General features: G+C 54.7%; 1 long non-coding RNA gene across 1 annotated transcript; it reads left to right on the top strand.

The window, feature by feature from the left end:
• Positions 1 to 1,192: 1,192 nt before the first annotated feature.
• On the top strand, positions 1,193 to 4,213 carry LOC126530616 (uncharacterized). Its single transcript, XR_011893708.1, has 2 exons — positions 1,193 to 1,500; positions 3,430 to 4,213. It is a non-coding gene; the product is annotated as an uncharacterized lncRNA (long non-coding RNA).
• The last annotated feature ends 4,716 nt before the right edge of the window (positions 4,214 to 8,929 follow it).

Below are 8,929 nucleotides of genomic sequence, written 5' to 3'. Positions count from 1 at the left end.
CGGCCCGTTATCACTCGGTCGGCTATAAAAGCAACACTTCCCAATAAACCTGCGTTCTTCTTGTTCTGGCTATCTTGCTGTTGTCACGTCCTTCGCGGCACGCATACATGGTGTCAGAAGTGGCTACGACGGTCTAGCTTCGGCAGCCGTGGAAGACGAAGCATGGAACGGCTGCAGGCACCGGAGCCCCTGCGTCTGGCGGGGAACGTCTCGGCATCGTGGAAGCGTTTCAAGCAAAAATTTGAGCTCTTCCTGCAAGCAACGGAAGTGAAGGACCAGCCGAAAAGTGAAGCTTCGAAAGCTGCACTTCTGCTGAGCATCGCGGGTGACGAGGCGCTCGATGTATTCAACAATTTCAAGTTCGAGCCGAACGAGAGCAAGGATGACTACAAGACCTTAATACAAAAGTTCGACGCCTACTGCTCAGAGGTGACCAACGAAGTGCATGAAAGGTACCTGTTTCGCACGAGGACCCAAGCGGAAGGAGAACCGTTCGAAAAATTTTTACGTGACTTAAAGAAACAAGCCTCGCAGTGCAACTTTGGAGCATCGCACGACTCACTGGTAAGAGACCAAATTGTCTTTGGTACGAACAACGCTAAGCTACGGGAGAAGATGCTTCGGGAGAAAGAGCTGACGTTACTGAAAGCGGAAAATATGTGCAAAATTGCAGAGTCAGTCGCACAACAGAATGAGGTGTGGCGCAAAGCAGACGGCTGCGTCGATGCCATTTCGAGGCGCACAAACGAGAATAAGCTTGGCGGGGAACAGTTGCAGTGCAGGCGTTGTAACCGCAAGCACAGGCCGAAGCAGTGCCCAGCATTTGGAAAGAAATGCTATGTGTGCCAAGGTGTCAATCACTTTTCTATGTGCTGTAGGAAGTCGACAGAAGTGAGTGAAGTCAACAAACTTCAAGAGAGCGATTTTGATGTCCTAGATGTCTGCAGTAAAGGTGGAAAAACCAATGAGTGGACTGTAAATGCTCAAGTTAATGGTCAGGGAATTTCCTTCAAAATAGACACGGGATCACAAGCCAGCCTTTTGCCGTTTTCAGTCTATCGGAAACTACCATCAAATGAACTACAGCCGACAAGCACAGTGCTGCGGGCGTATAACGGCGGTGTCATAACGTGCTTTGGGACAGTGTCGAAAATTGTGCGTGTTGGAAATGCACACACTCCGATGAAATTTTTCATTGTAAAAAATGGTCGCCAGCCCATACTGGGACTAGAAGCCAGTGAGTCCTTGGGACTGGTGCACCGTACTGTGGATGCTGTGAACGCGGCTTCTGTATATGGTCCTCTGAAGGATTTCAGACATGTCTTCGAGGGACTTGGTTGCCTGAAGCAGCCCTATCACATGGTCCTGAAACCTGGAGCAGTACCGGTTGTCCAGCCAGCTCGTCGTGTTCCTTTGGCCCTGGAGGAGCCTCTCAAAGATGAACTCGAAAGAATGGCGCGGGCTGAAATCATCGTGAAAGAACAGGAGCCTACTGACTGGGTAAGCCCCCTGGTACTTGTGAAGAAAAAAGATGGCAGTCTACGAGTTTGTTTGGATCCTAGGAATATCAATCAGCAGGTGAAAAGGCAGCATTTTCCCCTCCCTAAGCGTGAAAACTTGGAAGCTAAGTTAGCGGGCGCCACGTACTTCAGCTGCTTGGATGCTAACTCTGGCTACCACCAGATAGCTTTGGATGAGCAAACCTCGGAAATATGTACTTTCTCGTCGCCTTTTGGAAGATACCGATTTTTGCGACTACCGTTTGGAATATCGTCTGCACCAGAAGTGTTTCAACAAACAATGACTCAAGTTCTAGATGGGCTACCGGGCGTACTAGTATACATGGATGACATTTTGGTGTGGGGTTCAACGCGGCGAGAGCACGACGAGCGCCTAGTAGCTGTCCTGAAAGCAGCCGAAAAAGCTGGCTTAACTTTCAATGCACAAAAGTGCAAGTTCGGCGTCACAGAAATCAAGTTTCTTGGTGACATAATAACCTCAAATGGTATATCACCGAACCCACAGCTCGTTAAAAGCATGATTGAAATGCCGGAACCAACAAGCAAGCCCGATGTTCAACGCATGCTGGGAGTGTTAAACTACTTCGGAAAATTTGTGCCGCGTCTGTCTGAACGAACAGTGTTGTTGAGAGATCTTATCAAGTCTCGCTCAGATTTTCAGTGGACTGAAAACCACTCTAGGGAGTGGAAGAGAGTAACACAAGATTTGGCCACAGCTCCCGTGCTTGCTATTTTTGATGCTCAAAAGGAAACAAAGATTTCGTGCGACGCTTCACGGGACGGTGTAGGAGCAGCTCTGCTGCAACGTCACAGCGATGACTGGCGACCCGTAGCATATGCATCACGCGTTCTCACACAGGCAGAGCAGAGATACGCTCAGATTGAAAAGGAGGCCCTTGGCATTTGCTTCGGATGCGAAAAATTCCATCAATTCGTCTACGGGCGAAAGCTACTCATAGAAACTGACCACAAACCACTCGTGTCGATAGCAGAAAAAGCAATTGATGACATGCCGCCCCGGCTGCAAAGGTTTTTTCTGCGTCTGTTTAGGTATGACTTTGTTTTACGCTACATTCCGGGAAAGAACCTAGTTCTGGCTGATATGCTATCACGATCCACAGCTGATGACTGCAGCAGACAAGACACAAACATGAACGACGTGGAAATTCACGCAGTGCAGTCCCTAGGGTACATGGTGACGCCAACGACAGAGCGCGAATTGAGGACATAAACTGCGCGTGACAGCTACCTGCAGGTAGTGGTGGAACGTTTGTCAAGGAGCCAACCCGTTGAGGGTGAACTCAAGCCTTTTGCGCAAGAACTATCTGTTGTGAATGGGGTACTTTTTAAAGGCTCCAAAGTAATCGTACCCCAGAGTATGCGGAAAAAGATTTTGTCCAGAATTCATGCGGGACATCTTGGGGTTCAAAAGTGCAAAGAGAGGGCACGTCGCCTTGTTTTTTGGCCAGGTCTTAACCGTGAAATTGTAGCGCTACATGCAAGCTGGTCAACCTGTAAGAAATATGCTTATGCGCAAGCAAAAGAACCTCTACTGATGCGGTCAGTTCCCAGATGCCCGTGGTACAGGGTTGGAGTGGACATATTTTTCTTTGCTGGGGACTCGTATCTTGTGGCTTATGATGCCTTCTCGAACTTTCCAGAGGTCCAACAACTCCAGGACACTACCTCAAGGACTGCGATAGCTGCACTAAGCGCTATCTTCGCAAGATATGGCGTCCCGTTAGAAGTCTGCACGGACAATGGTCCTCAGTTTTCGAGTTATGACTTCGCCATGTTTGCACGAAACTATGATTTTTCACATGTAACTTCTAGTCCTCATTACCCGCAGTCAAATGGGTTGGCAGAAAAAGGTGTGCAGATTGTCAAACGCATCTTGAAAAAAACGCAGGAGTCCGGGGACGACTTCTGGCAAGGACTACTGGCTTATCGCTCAGCTCCACTTGAGGACGGGCGATCTCCTGGTGAACTGTTGCAAGGGAGGCGCCTTCGAGCCAATCTTCCCGACTTCCATGAAGTACCCTGCACAGGGGTGAAAAAGCACTGCCAGCACGCACAAGGCAAACCATTGCCGAAGCTTTCTCGAGGGGACGTAGTACGGCTGCGAGGAACGAGAACGTGGTCCCGGAAAGCGAGGGTAAGAGGCACGCAAGCTCCAAGGTCCTACCAGCTGGTAACCGAAGATGGGCAAGTTCTGCGGCGCAACCGCAAACACCTCATACGAACGGATGAGCCGTATGATGAGACAAGCAGCGAAGACGGGGACGACACAACCGAAACGAGCACGCCTGTCGACAACCCTCAGGTACCTGCAATGCATTCTTCGGCCGGATCAACATCGCAGGCTTCGGAATCGTCCCGAACGACTGATGGGGCACAACAGTGCCCAGCCAACACAGAAGGAAGGCCAACACCGGATTCGGTGCTGACCCCAGCTCCGAGAAGATCGTCCCGGAACACTAGACCGCCGCAACGCCTTCGCTATGACGAGGCATTTAATCAAATTGCTTAACTAATGTCAAGAGTCTGTTTTGTTTGTTTACATGGAAGGATGTATCAGGCGCGTGCATGACTGTGCGCCTGTTCCTGACATGCGCGCTACGGTCGGCCCGTTATCACTCGGTCGGCTATAAAAGCAACACTTCCCAATAAACCTGCGTTCTTCTTGTTCTGGCTATCTTGCTGTTGTCACGTCCTTCGCGGCACGCTTCGCGGCGGAGAATTCTTGCTGCGAAAGCGCTTGTAGGCTGTTTCACATGGCGCAATTGGGTCGAAACAAATTGTTCTGCCGCGCACGCCATAGAGCGATTTTTGCTGACAGCTTTCACATGCGTTTGCGGCAGCGCGATTTCTGTCCCAGCGATGCGCCAGGTTGCCCCCTGCTCACGAAGTATCCATGCCTGCATCGTTAAGAAAAAAACAACATGGGAACTAGTCAAATATTCGAATTTTCCTATTAATCTTTGATAATAGAATAAATACACCATTTTTAACGTTTAAAAGCGTTGAGACTTTACGACAGCTTGCAGATGCGGTGAGTGAGACGCTGCACAACACCGCAAGTATGAGCGTGCGGCTTGTGCCACGTCGGTGGGGTGGTTCCCATCAGCACACTCTTGTTTCTTTGTTACTATGGAAGCCACAACTTTTTTCCTGGATGAGTATTTGCGTTTGCAGAAGAACAAGCTGCTATTGAGTGTGCATGTATAAGCAGCTGGCACAATTTGTAGCGATGAAGAGGTTAACGACGGTGGCGATCAAGTGAGTACGTGCCTTATATATGTTGAAGCGGTGTCCTTCTCCCGACCTGGATAGCGTGCAGCTTCTCCTTTTAAACAAATAGTGTAAGCGGAAGAAAAGAAAAATGTTTATGAAGCTCCTAAGCCCCAGAAGCTGGTGGGCACGCCCTATTAAAACATAACTAAAACTGGCGCACGACATTGCTCCACAGAGCTACCAAAGCGCGGTAAAACAGGAAAGCGCCTATTTTGACGGCGCTTTGTTTCATCACACAGTGCCCGTCCAACATCGCGCCGATTGCTGCGACTCAGCGACGGCGCGACCAACTTGTTGGAAACCTGTCGTGGAGAGCCCACGCCGTCGCGGCGGTCGCTGCGCGACGGAATTCGCTGTGTCGCTGACTGAAAATCGCGCCATGTGAAACAGCCTTCTAGCGGCGCGCGTTTTTAAGCATGCCGCCTTGCGCGCGGTTACTTCCGCAAGTGAGGACGTACCTTTGCGTCGCGCAAAAGGCCGCGGTGAGATGGGAGGGCAGGAAGGGGCTGCGTTGAGCTCCGGCAGCAACTGCGTATTTCGCGACTGGGCGCAAGGGGTACTGACGATCGCGGCACAATGTTGCGCGCGAAAGGGAGGAATGTGGGGAGGCAGCGTAAGGGGGGGGGGGGGTGGAGGCGGCTGCTTTTACTCCGGCAGCAATGCGTAGTTTGCGTGGCGGCGCGCGGTCACGTGCGCTGTATCTTGAAAGGAAAGCGATCTGCAGACGGCTCATACCCTTGTGTCTGCTGTTTTCTCGCCGCTATTTGCGTTTAAGCGATAGACAGCACGAAGGTCTCTTCGCTAGTAGTAGTAGTGATTTTAAGATGAAAGGAAGAGAAAAGTGCAGTGCCCTAACTGTCTCTCAAGGGAGGGCACCTCAACAGCACTGCACGGGGTAAGGGGAGTGGGGAGAAAAAGATTAGAGAGAGAATGAAAGGGAGCGGAAAAAAAAAAAAGAAGAAGGTTAAAGAAGAACAAGCAAAGCGGGGCTTACAGCCGCGCTCTCAGCTGAGTCTCGTCACAAAAGCCAAGGAGGGCAGCAAGCGCTCTCTTGGCGATGGAGGCGGGGGCTGCGGGAAATAGGAGATCACCCTCCGTGCTGCACGGTAGTCCGACTCGGCGATATGAAGCACAGAGCGCGGTGCGCTCAACGTCGAAGGATGGGCAACGCAGGAGAAGGTGTTCCAGTGTCTCATCCTCGCCGCATTCCGCACACGCGGGGCTGCCTGTTCCGTGCAGTCTGTGCAATCGGGCGGCCGTGCTGTAGCAGCCGACGCGCAGCCGCAGGAGAAAGGAGCGATCCCAGCGGGAGAGGCCGGCGCGGGGGGAGGAGGCGAGGGGGCGTCCCCGCAGCAACACGTGAGTCAGGATGATGCGCGCGGAGGGTGCGCAGTATGGCCGTCTTGGTCACGTCGAAGCGAGTGACGGAGATGGCGAGGGGGAAGCGAGCCGCGAGAGCTTGCTTCGCAAGGGCGTCGGCTGCTTCGTTTCCGGGCAGGCCAATGTGCGCGGGGACCCACTGCAAAACCACGTCGCAGCCCTGATTTACGACGTGGCGCAGTTTCGATCCCACGCCCTGCACAAGTGGGACACCGGCATAGTCTTTCCGCAGCATGCACAGAGCCGCGCGCGAGTCACTCAGGATCGCAGCAGACGAGACACCGCACTGGTGAAGAAGGTCAGCCGCAAGGTCGATGGCCGCGAGTTCGGCGACTGTCGATGAGGCAGGGAAACGGAGACGGCACTGCCGGGACGCAGAAATGTCCGGTGCCGTGCACGCAGCAGCAGCGCAGCCGTCACTGGAGACAGAGCCGTCAGTGTAGACTAGGAGGCGGTCGCGTAGCTGTTCGTGAAGCAGTGCAGCCGTCTCCTGCTGCATGGCACATAGTGCTGTTCGGCGCTTGCTCGTGACGCCCGGGCCGCTGATGTTAACGTCAAGCAGCGGGGAAGCGTGCGGCGATGGCGGCAAGGGAAGGAGTTGCGGCAGAGACGCGATGCGCGCGCTGAAGTCGGTGGCATGCTGACCCATGCCCGAGCCCTCGAGGGTGTGGAGGCGGCACACGAGAGACTGGCCCTGCGGCGACCGTTGCAGGCGCTCGATGTGGTGAAGCGCCTGTTTCCTCGCACGAAGTGAGGGCGGCCAGTTTCCCGCTTCGGCGAGAGTTGCCCCCACTTGCGAGAAGCGGGGAAGCGCGTACATCTGGCGAACTGCAGTGCGGTGTTCGACGTCAACGGCCCTCCAGTTGGCTGCACTGGCGTTGGTGAGCGGGAGTGAGTAGAGCGCTCGCGAAGTAGCGATCGAGTTATAAACTCGGAGCGCAAGATGCGGTGTGCAGCCGCGGCCACGGGCGAGCAGGGAGCGTGCGGCGCCTGCAACTTTCCTGGCGTCCCTGCAGAGCTGTGTGGTTGCCGCATTAAAGTTCAGGCGGCAGTCGATGTGAAGGCCCAGGTAGCGAACTTTTCTCTGGCACGGGAGGGGGCTTCCGCGCAGCGAGAGCGTGGGCACTTCGGAGCGAGCACGGCTAGCACGGGGGTGGATCATTAGCGCCTCGGTTTTAGACGCCGAGAGCTGAAGCCCCACGCTGGTGAGGTATTCGTCCACGGCGTTGATAGCAGACTGCAGTCATTGCCGCACTTGGTAGCCATAGTCCGTGGGCCCGGAAGCGAAAAGAGCGATGTCGTCGGCGTAAATCGCCACGCGGACTTCGAAGGCTGTCAGCTTCGGGATGAAATCGGGGAGCCTTGCAAGCGCCAAGTTGAATAGAAAGGGGCTAAGAACACTGCCCTAAGGAACACCAGCGGTCACGCTACGGGGGGTGCTGAGCGCGTCGCCAACACGCACTCTGAGTGTTCGGTCGCTAAGAAAGGCCGACACATAGTCCAGTAGGCGGCCGGTGATGCGCAGATCGCGAAGCGCTTGGATGATGGTGCCGTGCGGGAGGCCGTCAAACGCGCGTTCGACATCGAGCAGCACCAGGTATGCGCCTTCGTGGCGGCTTGCAGCGTGCTCGAGAGTGGCGACAACGTCCGCGATGGAATCAGCTATCGAGCGGAGTCGGCGGAAGCCACTCTGTTCCGGGGCAAGAGCGTCGAGGGCGGAGGCGATCCATTCGAGTCGGTTCAAAGCCATCGACTCCATCGTTTTGCCGGGTACCGAGGTCAGCGGTACTGGGCGATAGGAGCTGATGTTCGAGGCTGGTTTGACGCGCTTCAGAATGGGAACGACGATCGCCTCTTTCCAGTTGGCGGGGATGATGCCGCTGCGCCAGACGGAGTTGAAAACCTCGAGAAGTGAGGGAAGTTGAGCTGCGTCGATGTTCCTGAGCACTTGATGAGTAACGCCGTCGGAACCGGGAGCGGAGCGGCGTTTGTGCTTGTTCAAGACGATGCGCAACTTGCTGATCGTGAACTCAGCAGAACACAACACTTCTACATGCTCCATAATTGCGCTCGTTGGGAAATAGCGCATAGGAGCGAGGCGTTCAACCATGTTGTGCGGCGGAAGTTCGACGGCGGCTGTGACAGGGCACACAGACGACGGGGTGAACGTATCCGCGAACAGTTCGGCCAACTGCTCGGCACTCAAGCCCTGAGCCACTGCGATGGAGAGTGCAGGGCGGCGGGGGATCTTGGGACTGAGCAGGGCGGCGAGGATGCGCCAGGGGCGGGCTTTATCGCGAGTGTCCTCAAAGGAGAGGCAGAGACTTTGCCAGCTCTGATTGCGGCGCTGCCTGGCATGACGACGGCACGCGGCGTCAAGGCGGTTGTAAAGAGTCCAGTGCTCCACCTTGTCGCTTTTGATGGCGCGGCGTTCGGCGCGTCGACGTACCGCGCGTAAGTTCAAAAGTTTCATGTCGGGCGCCGGCGTTCCAGCGGGCACCGTACATGACTTGGTCGCGGCGGCAACGCAGCTTGAGATGTGCGAAAGGAAGTCAGTGTTGACAGGAGGAGGCGTGGCACACAGCGTCCTGAAGAGAGACCAGTCCGTGATGCGGTAGGTGCGGATCCGGTCGCGGCAGAGGCCGAGAGGGTCAAGCGAGATCGGATAATGATCCGATCCTTGCGTGTCAGGGCTGCGTACCCACTCATGATGGCACCGTTCGCTCACCAGCGAT

This window comes from Dermacentor andersoni, chromosome 4 (genome assembly GCF_023375885.2).
Source record: "Dermacentor andersoni chromosome 4, qqDerAnde1_hic_scaffold, whole genome shotgun sequence".
In the NCBI taxonomy this organism is placed as follows: Eukaryota; Metazoa; Arthropoda; class Arachnida; order Ixodida; family Ixodidae; genus Dermacentor; species Dermacentor andersoni.
The sequence above is the reverse complement of the archived record's forward strand: the minus strand, read 5'-3'. Positions and strand labels throughout refer to the sequence as shown.